Source organism: Rhodnius prolixus, unplaced genomic scaffold (genome assembly GCF_049639745.1).
Source record: "Rhodnius prolixus isolate KJV_2025 unplaced genomic scaffold, Rpr scaffold_3, whole genome shotgun sequence".
NCBI lineage: Eukaryota > Metazoa > Arthropoda > Insecta > Hemiptera > Reduviidae > Rhodnius > Rhodnius prolixus.
In genome coordinates, this window is record NW_027411603.1 from 26,705,940 (window position 1) to 26,721,892 (window position 15,953).

The 15,953-nt window shown below is 34.6% G+C and overlaps 1 long non-coding RNA gene across 1 annotated transcript in view; it reads right to left on the reverse strand.

The window, feature by feature from the left end:
- Positions 1 to 15,576, reverse strand: part of LOC141453068 (uncharacterized) — a 52,297-nt gene extending 36,721 nt beyond the window's left edge. The window contains exon 1 of the long non-coding RNA XR_012457759.1: positions 15,512 to 15,576. This is a non-coding gene — a long non-coding RNA (uncharacterized lncRNA). The remainder of the gene's footprint in view (positions 1 to 15,511) is intronic.
- Between the last annotated feature and the right edge of the window lie 377 nt (positions 15,577 to 15,953).

The window sequence follows — 15,953 nt, forward strand, 5'->3', positions numbered from 1 at the left end:
TAAACTTCTTTTAATAAAAGATAAGTTTCAGTAGCTGTTTTTACCAAGTTTCTTGTGAAATTTCACGATAATTCGTTGCTCTACTACATGTGTAGTATATCATGTTTTCGGCAAAACGAAACTAACACAAACGACGGTTCCGGTCAGACAGATTTCTCTACAAACACGTGAGACTCTGCAATCGAAAGAGAAGGCTTTACGCTGCACAGCTGTCGGTCCTTAGGATTTGGCGCATGCATAGTTCTGTAGCATCACTCTCGTTATTTAATAGCCACACCTCGTACTATGCCTCCACCAAGTCACTGAATACGGTCGCATATTTGTTTATTATTTTGTATTTTACTTATTCCCTATGTAATTAATTATTTCCTGAAATATGCCAATTTAACCTTTATTTGGTTATAAAAGTTAATTACAAGTCATTAACATGATTATAAACGTCTGCTTTTCGTACCAATAATTTATAAATTACGTATAAAATATGTTTAAATTATCTCTTTCGATAACTTTCCCACTTAATAGTGATTAATAATAATAATGGCCACAAAAAAAAAATTAGGTTTTTTTTCATGGGTAAATAATAGAAATCTTTTAAGAGAAATCATTAAGTTGGATTAAAATTGCGTGAAAGTAATGCATCAATTAGTGTCAGGAGAGTAATATTTATGATGTATTACTATCATTAATGGCAACCATAAGATATGGTCAGCCGGCGGATGATACCGAAGTTTCTTTATTATTTATTAAATTAACTTTCACAGTCATTCTCGTTATCTTTTTAGGAAGTTTTTGAATACAGTTCAGCCTCATTTATAGATTTCCTTATTAATGTAAGTAATTAATTTATAAGCTCAACTGAAGTAGATCCTTCCTTTAACAGACAAGATTATTTATCAATAAAGTATTTTATTTGATTTATTTAATTTTTTTTTAGCTAAAGAAACGTGCCATGTCGATAATCGCAAGCTATTTGAATGATGCAATCACATGCACATTCGTGATTTTATTTCTTCCAGCTTTTTATTATTGAATTATTGAAAGTTATATTCTGATGTAGCATTTGACCCACTTGTTTCTTGTTAATAAATCATACCATACTTGGCAATAACGCGCATAATTTAATTATTTAAATTGGAACGCAGAAAACATAAAGTTGTGATTTTTATTTGTGTATTACTTCCCCTTTGCAATCCAGTTAACGTGTTATGTTGTGCAAAGATATAAATGATCATGTGCGAGCTCTAGCGTGATTTCTTGGATAATAATACTCCAAGGGTAAGAATGCTGAGAGGTTAGCGTATACTAGATTCTCAAGCGGAGATCCCAGGATTTGAATCTAGCTGCTGACCCTTAGATTTTCTCTTCCTAGGAGCTTCTTACAGCTCACTGTGTTGTCTGTAACGAGAGAACAGGTAGAGTACTGAAAAATACCTCCGGGTGCCAACAACTTCTAATGATGACGTGCCTTTAATTAAAAACAAAAAAATAAAATACCTAAGATTCAGTTCAAACATCTAGGTTTTACAAAATGTTAGTTGGCATCAATTTAGGTGCAGAACTGGTTAGAATCAAGACCTTCCAATAACCTTCCTTAAGATCAGTTCCATGAAGAGAATTTAAAGGTCTTTAAGCATGCTAAACAAAATCATTTAATAGTCTCATTCTTCCAGTCAAGGGGCAAAAGGTGTTAAATAATAGTTTTTTAATGCATTTCGTCAATATTCACTAAGTAAGAGATGTGGCTATTAAATAACGAGACTATTGCTGTAAAACATATTATTTTAAATTTATACATATTTAGTTATTATCACCTTCAATATACACCCCTCCCCTAACACTACAAAGCTCCAAGCGAATTTACCATTGTTCTAAACCGTGCTGGAAGTCTTTTTCTGTCAGCTCCTGCATGACGCGTGCCGCTTTTTCTTTCACAGCTTCAACGGACGTGTTCCTTTTAATGCAGATTTGACTTTGGGGAACAGATAAAAAAGTCATATGGGGCCAGGTCAGGCGAATAAGGCGGTTGGCCTAAAACTGGGATGTTGTACTTGGCTAGAAACGTCTAGACAGACAATGCAGTTTGAGCCGGCGAGTTGTCTTAATAGAGAACCCATGACTTGTTCTTCCACAAATCTCGTCGTCTTTTTCCTTACTCTTTCACGGAGTTAAGCAAGCACCTCACGGTAGTAATGTTGATTAATTATAATCGATATTTTCATCCGTTTTGGACGTGGAAGGGCAACCCAGGCGGTCATCTTCGAAACGCTTGAACCACTCAAAAACTTGCGCACGTTATAAAAATTCATCGCCATAAACTTCTTTTAATAAAAGATAAGTTTCAGTAGCGGTTTTACCAAGTTTCATGTGAAATTTCACAACAATTCGTTGCTCTACTACATGTGTAGTAACATGTTTTCGGCAAACCGAAACTAACACCTCTTTCACAAACGACGATTTCGGTCATACAGATATCTACAAACACGTGAGACGCTGCAATCGAAAGAGAAGGCTTTACGCTGCACAGCTGTCGGTCGTTAGGATTTGGCTCATGCATAGTTCTTCTGTAGCAGCATCAGTCTCGTTATTTAATAGCCACACCTCGTATTATAGCTTACATCACCGCGACTCAGTGGTTCTATTGTTGCGCCCTCTAATTAGAGCCTCCAGTTTAGCCAGTTTAACTACAACTTAAGAGTCTACAGAAAGACTCCTGGTATGAAGTTGTAGATTTTTTCTTCCCTGAAGAGCCAAACTCAGAGCCAAAGTAGCCGTTCACATTTGGACAAATCGTGCAATGTTGATTCATCTTCGTCCTGTCGGAACCTACACCGACTGTCCTCTGTGCCAGGCGCTTGCGATTCATGTCTTTATTCAACATCTACAATGGCCAAAGAAAAGGCCTGCGATCCTTATTTGTTGTTCGGCCTTGCTGCAGTAGCTGCTAATAAACTTTGTACCCTGTCTCTGTTATGAATTGAATTTTTTTTTTTTTTGAAGAAACAGACTAATTTTTGAAAGCCATTTTTTGGACCTCGTAGAACTCAAAAAGACATTTATGGTGATAATTTGATACGAGTGGTGCTTACTAAGCTTAGTACAATAAGAGAACCCAAAAGAGAAGCAGAGGGCAATTAATTATTGAAAAAATCTGGTTTCATTTTCAATCTTAAGGCTGAGGAAGTCGAAAGTACGCTTATGATTCAATTTACATATTAATTTTTATGCAAAAAAAAAATGGACGGAATCCGCGAACAAGGCAGTGAAAGTGCTAGGTAACAGGTTCCAGCGAGTGGGCCGACCCAGGGAATGTTACCAGCTATACACACCCCTCCAATTTGCCCCTTCCAGTTTTTTTTTTTTTATTTTTTTCAATGCCGCAATAAAGGTGCGGTACATAATTTTCCGTTAACTAGCCAATTGATTGCACTTTCTATCATAGCAGTAGCTGCATGCTGTAGGCCGTTCGCTTGTATGCGTGTTTGGCACCGTTTGCATTCTAATGTTTTGTTTGGATGCACTTGTTTTATATCAGCGAAAAAATTCTATTATTCTTCCTGCACATTTAACTACTTATTTATAGTTGTCCACTTCTTTATTTTTTTTTATTACAAATTGGCTAATTGCTTTATTACCTGATCAGCATATTTAATCTGAGATGCAACAAATTTTATAAGATAATCACGTGCATTTTACATTACTGTATTCTTTATGCATTGAATGCACTTTCCTGCTTAATACTTAGTGGATTATTGAGAGCACGTTAGGGAAGTGCAGTGAATGCAGTGAAATCTGTAAATAAATAAAAGCGCGCATCACTTCATTCCATATGCAAATTATAATTTAATTGTTGTGGGGGATGATGCAACCAAGAACAGATATTCTTAACTTTCTTCGAGTTTAGAAAACTAAAGGAGAAACTTAAACAAAAACAGAACTGCTTCATATGTATTTTAACGAATGTTACAAAAATGAGTAAAAAATATATTGAAATCATGCATTGTTTCAGTTTCATTCGAAAAGCTACTTCATCCTGTCTTGTAATGTGGACAACTTAGACATTCCTTGCAAATCAGGCATAGTCTAAAAGAGAAACACTACTTACAGAAGTACCAGAAGATATCCACGATTAGTCAGTCTTTTGAAAATCTTGTACAGAACCTAAATTCATTCGTAGAATAAATACTGGAACATAATCATTAAGAAGAGTGACAGTATTTTTACTTTTTAGCTTGGAAATTGCTATCAAATTTTGTAGGTCGTTACTCTATTCTCAGACTAGCTAGCACATTACCTAAATATAATCTCATTTCTAAAACACAACTCTTTGATTGTTTTTTTTACAAAGTAATAAGTGCCAAGTAAGCTGCCATTTTATTAAGCTTTTTCTGATTGTCCGGACGCTAACACAATGTAAACCCCAAAAAAATAACATCAGATTGTCTATGCAGTCTCGCATAGCCAATTTGGCCAGGATTTCTGACAAAATAACGATTCTGAAATTATATCTTTATCTTAAAAACTCGGCAGCACAATTGTATTGTATAATAATGATGTATAAGGGTTGATCGTCAAAAAGTGCACGAAAAAGCGTAACGTTGAAAAACACCCAACTATGACAATTATTTTTCTCTTTTTCTATAAAAGATAAAATTCCCAAATTTTCTTTAAAATATAGTAAAAAGCCTCCTTTGTAACTGTAATGTTTTTGCAACAACATAGATCTTATACATTTCGAGGAAAAAGTTGCTGAAAATTAGCAAAAACTGCATTTTCAAAAATTGTTCTTGTTGTTGTTGTTACCTTTTTTGTAAACAACGTAGCGCCTAAACGCGAGAACCGATTTTTATGAATGAGATGTCATTCGATTCGGAATTTTTTTGTAGATGTGCCTTTTGGGGGTCTCGACGATGTACATTGAATGGAAGAGAAGTTAGACCCATGTATTTGTAATTTTGGTTCTGTCTGAAAGACTTTTTTTCTGAAATCAAAAAATGTTTTTTTGAACATGTTAGGTTTACTATTATATCTTAAAATCGAGTTTTGTTCTATTTTATTGGCTAGATGTACAATTATTCATTCTATGAAGAACGTATTAAAAGAGTTGCCGAAAGTGGGACCAGCTTACTGCTTACCAACAGAAGTGACACGAATAGATGCTGGGTTTGAATCCAGAACTTGCTGTATTTTCCCTTTTTTTTACTAAACTAGATGAAAAAAAGTATTAGTATTAAGAAATGTCTGAGATGAGAGCTGATGAATTAGTGGGTTAGCAGGTTCATATTAAGAAGAATAAAATTTTATGTCGCGAGATGTAATTAATTTCTTTTCGAAAAGGGTGAGACAATTCGTTAGAGAGATTTGATGGAGTATTGGTTATGTCAGGGCAACTCAAGTTTATATTCGTTTTGTGTTAAACGACATACAGTACAATAATGTGACAAATCTGCTTAGAACATTGATGAAGCGTTTTACTTGAAAGTACAAACACAACGTGCTTGTACCGAGTACACAAAGTTAGAATGAATCGGTGTACAAATTACCGAAAAGTTGGGATTAAAAAGAGAAAGAATGTACACAGTTATTAAAAATATATATCGGCGCCTCCGAATGGTTGAAAGTTACAGTGAAGTATAATTGATTGATAGACTAGCAAATAATCATATTTATAGCAATATGACAGCAGGTTTTGCTTTTTAATGGTACTCTAATTTCAGTAGTTCGTCTATATATCTTGAATTATATAAAGCATACGTGAGATAAATACTCCGACATTAATGTTGTAATAATAGTGTACAGGAATATATTAGAAATAATATTAAATATTTACCCTAACTGTCTGACATTAGGCGCATTTCAGTTACGAAAGCTCAGTATTTTACAAAAGCAGCATTAACTTTCACGTTTGTCAGACTGAAAGGCCCTATTTGTCTTCTTTTTTTTTGCTTACACCAGCATTTGTAATGGTATAAGTTATTCAGATAGCACTGAATGGTCACATTCGCGCCTATACTCCAAGGGGAATAGCAACCCAACGGTAACGCTCCCAATTGCTGAGCTAATTGCTCTTATCTCACCATGAGGCCACTGGATTATTTGAATCTGGGACTGGAGAGGTCGCAAATCAGTAGTTTGATTAAAGTAAGGGCTGAAGCCCTCAATTTAAATTTCAAACCATATATTGTTGGAGGAAATTACAATTGCTCGATGTGTAACCTTAAGGAAGCCGAGGATGTTTTCCACTTCTTGGGACGTTGTAGAACTCTTAAAATGATAAGAATGAGGTTCTTTGGGGGCGCAGTCCTTATCGGAAGATGAAATGTTGGGGGTATTTGAATGGTGCTAATTGGGCGGTGTTGGTTGGCTTTATAAGAGACACTCTGGCCTATTGTTCCTTTTTAGTTAGCCAATTCAATTACTAATTGGTAGATGGAATGATGGTGTAAAATAAAAATATAATTTTAAAGGGAAAAATTCTGTTACTTTTTTATTATTTTAACTTTTATTGTACAGTTTTCAGTTGAATGTAAAAGATATACATCCTTACTTGCAATTAGCACTCCAGACAGACAGCCAATGGCTATGTCAGCTATATTACTTTTGTAAAATTTTTTCTTTGTAAATTTCTATGGTTTAAATAAAAGTTTATCTATCTATCTAGCGAGGCCACTGGCTTTTTAATTACCTGGCAGAGTGATCTGGATTGGTGCACGATGAGAGGTGGTGGACCAACGGATTAGGGATCAGGGTGGGATTGCAAGGATTAGTGGTATTTGTTTGCAACTAGATTGACGATAGCAATTTCAAACGGATTGTTGAAATTTGAAACGTAGAAAGAAGCATTAACTAATTGAAATTAGAACGTTTCATTGAACCCTAAAATCGAATTCCGTAAGTCCAGGTAGGAACAACTTTAATTGAGTTATTTGATGAAATTGTTTAGCTTTTGTTGGCATCTTAGAAAAATGTTGCGAACATTCACAGACCACCTATTTTTGGATGAACAATTAGTTAAAAAAAATCGCTAATAACTGCAACATGTCAAAATTTAGTCCATTTGGAAAATACATACCAATAAATTATAACAGTTACGAGATCCTTAAACTTAAATGTTACAATAAAGGATAGCTTACCTCCACATCCGAGGACTACATTAAAAAGAATTTATCTTGAAATATATGTGAATGAGCACAAGATGTTTAGAGGAAAATACCCAAACACCGAACAATCTTTTCAATAACTGGCGCCACGGTAGCCGAGCGGTTAGAGGCGAGACCTGCGAAGCTAATATGTATTGTGGTACTTGGATTTTATTTAATTGTTAATAAAAGAAATTTACAGAAAAGTAACATATGTTTGCTAGTTACCCCCGTCCACGACATCTAATTGGTAGTTAGACGTAAACCCTGCCTGAAAAAATAGGCAATTACTTTACTCTACTTTTTTTGTTTTACTTCTATTCAATAACCTGGAAACTCCGGATTGTTGAATAAGCTGTTATCAGTTTGAGTTCATCCTGGATGTTAATGAAAATGAGACATTAGGTTGTTGTAGCGTGAGCAAATATGAGCACGGAATTGTTCATTTTTAGAAGGGATTAGCTCCAGTGGGTTAACCTATGCTGGATTCCAACGTGGAGACCCGAATCCAGCCGCTGGCTCTTTCTAGGAGCTTCTTACAGCTCACTGTCTCTGGCTGAGTGTTGTCTGAAATGACTGAACACTGTCTGGATTCTGGTAGTGCACTGGTGAAAGCCCTGGAAGTCAATGAAGTTAGATATTGAGGTGCCTTAAAAATAAAAATAAAAAAGGCAAGCTATCCGCCCTGACTCACAACTCATGTGATGTTATCTCCTACTAAGGTTCCCTTTCAACAACTGATTACGAGTCCAGCCAGCCTTTCACTCTGCAGGGTTTTTTGTTTCTGTTTTGGTACTTAAAACATTAATTCGGACGAACAGCTAGGTTGTGTTCTACAATGTAAAGTTGTACTACTTTGTTATGCGAATCATAGCCTTCCATTTTAAGAGAATTTCGACATCCGTCTCAGTGAACATGGATCGCACACGTAACATAAAAGTGGTATTTGACTTGAGGACTTCATGGATGTAGTGCTACACCATGAAGAAGGAGTCGTGATGATTACTCTGCTCTATCCTCTTGCCTGAATGGTCATATTACTTCCTTTGAAGAATTCCCAGTAGATGGACTCCTATTCCAAGTAAGAGAGCATTGAAAACGGTACCCCAGGTAACAACACAAATGTTAAAATCTCAGCATGTAGATTTTATAAAGGCCATTGATGATAATTATGGTAATTATTGATTTTATTTCTCACAAGACAGACCTGCCCTCCACTAACTATTAACAATACTGACCTACCGACTTCCACACAGGTTCGTTATCTAGGGCTCTACCTAGACAGCCGTCTAACCTGGAACCTTCACACAAGTCTTAAAAGACAAGAACTGAACAGACGTTACGGACTACTAAGAAGACTCCTTGGACCGAAATCCTCCATGAACGTACAAAACAAACTTATACTTTACAAAACACTATTACGACCAATATGGACATGTGGAGCAGAATTGTGGGGCTCCGCCAAGCCATCCAGCATCCAACTTATCCAATCTTTCCAGTCTAAAGTCCTCCGCCGAATCGTTAACGCACCATTCTATGTCTCCAGCCGCACCCTCCATCATGATCTCAATATTCCGTATGTAAATGAATTAATCCACTCCCGATTTCTAAATTTCCACAGAAAACTCTCCGATCACCCCGAAATCCTCTGGCTCAATCACTATCCACATCGTCCCATCCTGACAATCCTTCACGTCTCTTAAAACGGCGTTGGCAACGTGACCTAATTGCTTCCTAGACCCCAATAAGTTCCTAGAGAGTTCCAGCGCTGGATGGTTTCTCTCATCCCGTCATCCTGGTTGTGGCACTGAGCCAGCTCTGTGACACAAGCAAATGTTTATCTGTAAATACACATTTGCTAGATGTATATTTTGTACAGTTGCAAATAAATAAATTAATTAAATTTCTCACAAATTAAGCTTCGTCAGTCTACAAAATACTAATGAGCCTTACATGTTCTTAAAAAAATAAACTAAGCGCAAAAATGCCCAGGCTCGAAACTAAGATTCACCGGCGTGTAAAAGTTTAGCTTCGCTATATTAGGGAGTGGTTCGTCCTGCTGTTTCATACGCTCAGCGAGGAAAATTATCTAGTGACAATAACGACAGTCGCCGTTCAAATGGACACTTCTTTAGTAATATAACTTTATTAGCCACAGTAAACGATTAGAACCGAAAACTATTCAACGAACCGATTAAAAAACAAAATGTAATCCCCTGTAACGCTATTTAAGAATATCAAATTTTAATACACTTTTCTATTGTGCTGTTAAAAAGCATATCATTCAAAGAGAAAATAAAGGTTACAAACTACAAGGTATATTTATCAAGAAATAAGTAACAAGAAAATTGGTAAAAGACGCGTGAAGGTCTTGCAGGGTAAATTTTCAATAATCACTGACTGTGAATGTCAAATATTATGGTGGATAATAATAAATAGAAATATTTCGTCGTGATTACAAATTCATTACATGTTACACGTGGATATTAAGTATTTATTGGCTGTTTTGTAATTTCTCATTAAAATCCAACTATATCTTTCCATTTTTGTGAGGCGCTGTGTACGAGGTGTGGCTATTAAATAACGAGACTATTGCTGTAAAACATTTTATTTTAATTTAAACATATTTAGTTATTATCACCTTCAATATACACCCCACCCCCTATCCCTAAAACGCTCCATGCGAATTTACCATTGTTCAAAACAGTGCTGGAAGTCTTTTTCTTTCAACTCCTGCATGACGCGTGCCGATTTTTTTTTCACAGCTTCAACGGACTGAAATTGTGTTCCTTTCAATGCCGATTTGACTTTGGGGAACAGATAAAAGTCAAATGGGGCCAGGTCAGGCGAATAAGGCGGTTGGCCTAAAACTGGGATGTTGTACTTGGCTAGAAACGTCTTGACAGACAATGCAGTGTGAGCCGGCGCGTTGTCTTAATAGAGAACTCATTACTTGTTCTTCCACAAATCGGGTCGTTTTTTCTTTACTCTTTCACGGAGTTGAGAAGCACCTCACGGTAGTAATGTTGATTAATTATAATCGATATTTTCATCCGTTTTAGACGTGGAAGGGCGACCTGGGAGGTCATCATCTCCGAAGTCTTCTCGGCCATCTTTGAAACGTTTGAACCTCCAAAAACTCGCGCACGTGATTAACATTCATCGCCATAAACTTCTTTTAATAAAAGATAAGTTTCAGTAGCGGTTTTACCCAGTTTCATGTGAAATTTTGTAGTATCATGTTTTCGGCAAAATGAAACTAACACCTCTTACACAAACGACGGTTCCGGTCAAACAGATTTCTCTACAAACACGTGAGAAATCTGCAATCGAAAGAGAAGGCTTTACGCTACACAGCTGTCGGTCGTTAGGAATGGTTCTTCTGTAGCACCATCAGTCTCGTTATTTAATAGCTACACCTCGTACCTTTCCATTTTTGTGAGACACTGTGTCAGAGGCCTTTGTGCCAGAGATTTTGTCAAACAATGAGGATAGCCAAAACTTAAAAAAAGATCCACAAGAAATTTTACCATTGAATTTACATCTACTTAGTGAACAAGAGCCTTCAATCTCTGGCTCTTAGAATGACTGAAGAGCATAGTTAATAGATTTAAAATAGAAATTCCACCCAAAAAGTAAGTATTAGATTATTTTTTCATACAATTGATCTTTGAAAGTTATTGAATCACAAATCAAGGATTAGCTGATAACTGCACAGAAGCAATCATGTAATTGGTATGAAACTAAATAAAATTACGAAAATATGTAATTGTACCAGTAAAATGTAATGAACAACATAGAACTACATGGGCTCCACGATTAATTCAAAAACCTTCGCCTCTTATCTCATTGCACGGTCGTCCTTCCATTCTAAAATAATTGTCTCGTTTGTTTATATTCTATATACCAGTCACTTTTTAATTTTCCTCTCTCTACTGGGAGTTTGAGTTAATTACTAGTACATGTCATATCGATTCTTTCAAGATACACACCAAGATAAGGAAATTCATTAGAAATGCAATTTGTGGTCCAACAAAAATGCTGGGTTCCGGCTGGGCGTTCTAGTATTTAGTAACGCCAAGGTTAAGCCTCTACCTTTTACTATTTCAGATTAACAAATAAAATTAAAACCAAGAGCGTAGAATTTATTTGTTAATTGTTTAGTCCAGGGATAGATAGTTAACCTTCCACCCACCAGTCTAGCATTAACTTAGGGCCACTGCAAATACCCATAATTTTTAATGGAGGTTTAGTAAAAATATGTAGTTAAATTTATTTTTAATATTATTTTGCGTATGATTATTATGCGTAAAAGATTCCATTTGATGATACTCTTATTATATCACGGTTCGCCTAGAACGATTTTAATTGAAAAGTTCACCAACATGAAAAATTTGTCTTTCTCCTTATTATTTGGGTCAAAACTAACCAAAATCCACTGAAAACCAAATCGGTTTACGGTGCGGATTTTTTTTTTTTTTTTTTTTAATTTTTCAGGTCAAAAAACGGCTTTTTTTTACATTGTTAAGCCTAATAAATGGAAAAACAATACAGTTTTTTGCAAAACCAATACATGCATTTTGAAGCTGAGGGAATTTCTGACAGATTGATGTATTTTATAAATGATAAAAATGAAATTTCGACATTCAAAATCAATAAAAAAAAGGCATTTTTGAGCAAAATAAGGCAAAAACAAGGGTTTCTCGCATTTCAAAGCTTACTTAACAAATAAATCATCGTTTTTTTGTGGAAGGGAATGGGACTTTTCAAAAATGAGAAAAATTCCTGCAAAATACAATATTTATACACTGGGAAAAGGGAAATTTTCCTATTCAAATTCATTTAATGAAACTTTTTGGATTACTAAGCCCCGCAATGCGATAAAAAATTATTTGGGCTCTTTTAATCCAAAACGTTTCAATAAATGAATTTGAATAGGAAAATTTCCCTTTTCCCAGTGTATAAATATTGTATTTTGCAGGAATTTTTCTCATTTTTGAAAAGTCCCATTCCCTTCCACAAAAAAACGATGATTTATTTGTTAAGTAAGCTTTGAAATGCGAGAAACCCTTGTTTTTGCCTTATTTTGCTCAAAAATGCCTTTTTTTTATTGATTTTGAATGTCGAAATTTCATTTTTATCATTTATAAAATACATCAATCTGTCGGAAATTCCCTCAGCTTCAAAATGCATGTATTGGTTTTGCAAAAAAACTATATTGTTTTCACATTCATTAGCCTTAACTATGCAAAAAAAAAAGCCGTTTTTTGACCTGAAAAATTTAAAAAAAAAAAATCCGCAATGTAAACCGATTTGGTTTTCAGTGGATTTTGGTTAGTTTTGACCCAAATAATAAGGAGACAGAAAAATTTTTCATGAACTTTTCAATTAAAACCGTTCTAGGCGAACCGTGATATACGCATTCAGCCGTTACTAATGGCGGAGACTGATTGAATTTAGTACGTACAAAATTAAATATAAAACTAAAAAGTTTTTTTTTTAAATTACGTGTAATTGATGTAAGAGATTCTAATTTATTAATGAGTCCGATGCAGCAGAACTAAATATTAGCTACCTGGTTTACATTTTTGTAAAGAACAAACGCAAGATATCTCGCCGATCGGAAATATTCAGACGAATTATGTTTTAGTGATAATATTATTAGAACTAATCTCTGATTCTACAGGATCTGAGGAAGAAAGTTATCAATAAATTAAATATCTTAGCCCAACAATCTGGATGCAAGGAGATATTTCTTTTTTTATGTAGCCATAGATTTGTATGACCACCCTCCATCGAAATCGGATAATTAACCACCCATCTTGAAACAATTAACAATGTTTTTTTAATTACCTCTAAAGTGACATTTAAGAATGATAAGTGGCCAACCTGTATAAATTTTTTCACCCAAAATGGTAAAATTAAAATTTGATTTCCTAAATTACGGGAAGAGAAAGACATTTGGGAGTTTCACCTAAGAATGTATTTTTTTTTCTTTTTTAATTTATTCTAAATAATTAAATAACATGTTATTTTTTTACACCGCATATAACATACATATGTAAAACAAATGTTATGGTCTAAAAATCAAGGATAATTAATTTTAAAGAGTCCCCATTCTAAACTGATGCCTACGTAACCTTGTAACATAGTTATCTAACTGCTCTACACCCTTAATTAATAATAATAATTTATATTTTTTTAAAATACATCTACGACTGTGTCCATTAGGGCTATTATTTCCACATTAATTACTCAAATTTTTTTCCGTAATAATTAAAAAATACACAGCTGCGGGCATTTTACGGAATTAAAAAAATTTAAATTGGAGGTTGTACGTTAAGTCAAACAGTAATCATATTGCTTTAATTTTTACTTTAAATTAATTAATTCTTCATTTAAAAAAAATTAGGGTGAATGGACCATCCCATACATGGGATGTTACTAAATTCATTATTTATAATACAGGTTGTCCCAAGCTATATGGATAACGGCTTTTTCTCGGAAACTAAGATAGCTAGAAAAAAAACTAAAAAATACGTGTTCCCTTAGTTTTTTTGTAAGGAATCCAAATTTACTTTGTAAATTTTTTTCGGTGCTTCCAGAAGCGAGAAACAGGCACCAACTTCATTTTTTTAAATGGGGAGGTGCGGTTTTTATTTCAGAAATAGATTTCTCTAATTTTTTAAAGAAAAATTTACTTAAACGGTTTTTTTCTGTGAGCCATATTTTAGAAGTTATGAATGAAAACATGATTCTTATAAGAAATGTCAAAATGATAATATTATAACGGTTTTTTGATTGAATAAGAAGAAAAGAACTATTTTATTATAAATTTTACTCTTCATTAATATTGCAGATCATGCTCGAACTGGCCTCCACCATTAGAGATGCACAGACATGCTCTTTCCTGCCAATTGTCCCTTACTGCCAATGAAATAGATTCGGCTTTAACCGAACTACAGGCATCTATTATTCTCTGCTTTAGTTCATCTACAGATGCAATCCCGGCTTGATTCTGATACACCTAGATTTAGAAATGCTTCTAGGTAAGCAGAAATAAGGAAAGAAAGAAAAAAGTTATGAATAATCACCTTGTTTTTCGAGTATCCCCAAAGGAAATAGTCCTTAGGTGTCAAATCCGGTGAGAGAGGTGGCCACTGAATAGCCTCCGTGTCGATATAACACGCCCATCAAATTGCCTATCGAGAAATCTCTTTACATGCCTGATGATGTTATATCGACACAGGGGGCTATTCAATGACCATCTCGTTCACCGGATTTGGTGTAATGCCCCAATCTGGAGTCAAAATGACTCTTATGATTCAAGTAAACTAATCTGCAAAAAGAAACTAAGAATTCCATGGTCTTCAGCTCGTGACTATCAAAATGGTGAGAGAGTGGGGATAGCATATCTAAGAGCATTTCGGGATAGCTATGAGATGTGGGGAAAAAGAGAACAGATTCCTATTTGTTTTGGAGTCAAATTGACTTTGGATTGGCAATGCAGTGTTAAACACTGAACAACAACGATAATGTGCCCAATTTTACGCAATAGTAATAAATATTTTTCAAAAAATGCTCCTTCTAAAAGTAAATGAGTTGCTGGAAACTAACAGATAACTTACTTAAAACTACTAATATAATAGTAGCAACTAGTCAACATCGATAGTGCTCAACATGCTAGTTGTAGAAACTAAATCGTAAGTATAATAAACATCAATATTTAACATTTACAATTATTGTAAATAATGAAATTAAAATATATAAACATTTTTTTTCAAATTTAATTTGTTTCTCAAGTCAATCCATTATTCCGAATTCAAAAGCCCAACTTCAGCGACGACCTTTAAAGACCAACCTAACCCTTAGCGAGTAGCGTCTTCCTCTAAGTTTAGAGTTTGTCATCTGAATCATTGAAACAATTAGCAAACGATCGTTACTTAACGATCTTACTTGAATTCTGTGCATACAAAGTGCATTCCCTCATTTACACTATTAATTAAGTAATGACCTAATTACAACATAAAACCGTGTCCTCTATTAATTGATTCTTAATTGATTTATGGATGGCTCTAAGTCAGAAACATGATTTCACAAGCATCCTTAGGCACTTCTTTTGCCAACAGCTAACTATTTCTAAAACGCCGTATTTGATTAAAAACCCGCTTTCACTATTTCTCAGATAATTATTCTTTTTAAAAAATAATTAAATCCTAATTGAACACGGTGCCCAGTCAATATGAGTGCGGATGCAAATGAGTAGCCATTGCTTCTAGCACACTAATTTAAAAAGAACTTTCTGTTTCAAGCAACGTTACTTCTTCTGGTCAGATTCAGTCCATTGTTACTGCACACTAATGGCCAGCACGTACCCGAGATGAGGTGGTTGATGATGGTGACGTAATTTTTATCCTTTCTCTTAACTAGTGCAGCAATTCTGAAACATAAAGTAAGGGGTCAATTACCCAACACAATGACACGCGCCTTTTATTTAGTACTACGTTTCAATGCACTATTAAAAATGAAATTGAAAGAAAGAGATGGAGCTAGACGATTACTATATTATGTTAAAGACTCAGATTGAGAATTTTGTACAATAAAATACATTATTTATCAAACTTTATTCATAAATAATTGGTCAGATCTCCAGGTTTGTATAGAGGGAGGCAAATAATCAGTTCATGGTCAAAAAATGATGCAATCCGTGACCTACTGTTAGAATATAATCTTGAATAGTGATTAGAGGTCGAAGTAAAGCGGTTTTCGGGAGATTTAGAAAGAAAAATGCGATAAATGATTCTTTTTTTTATTTAT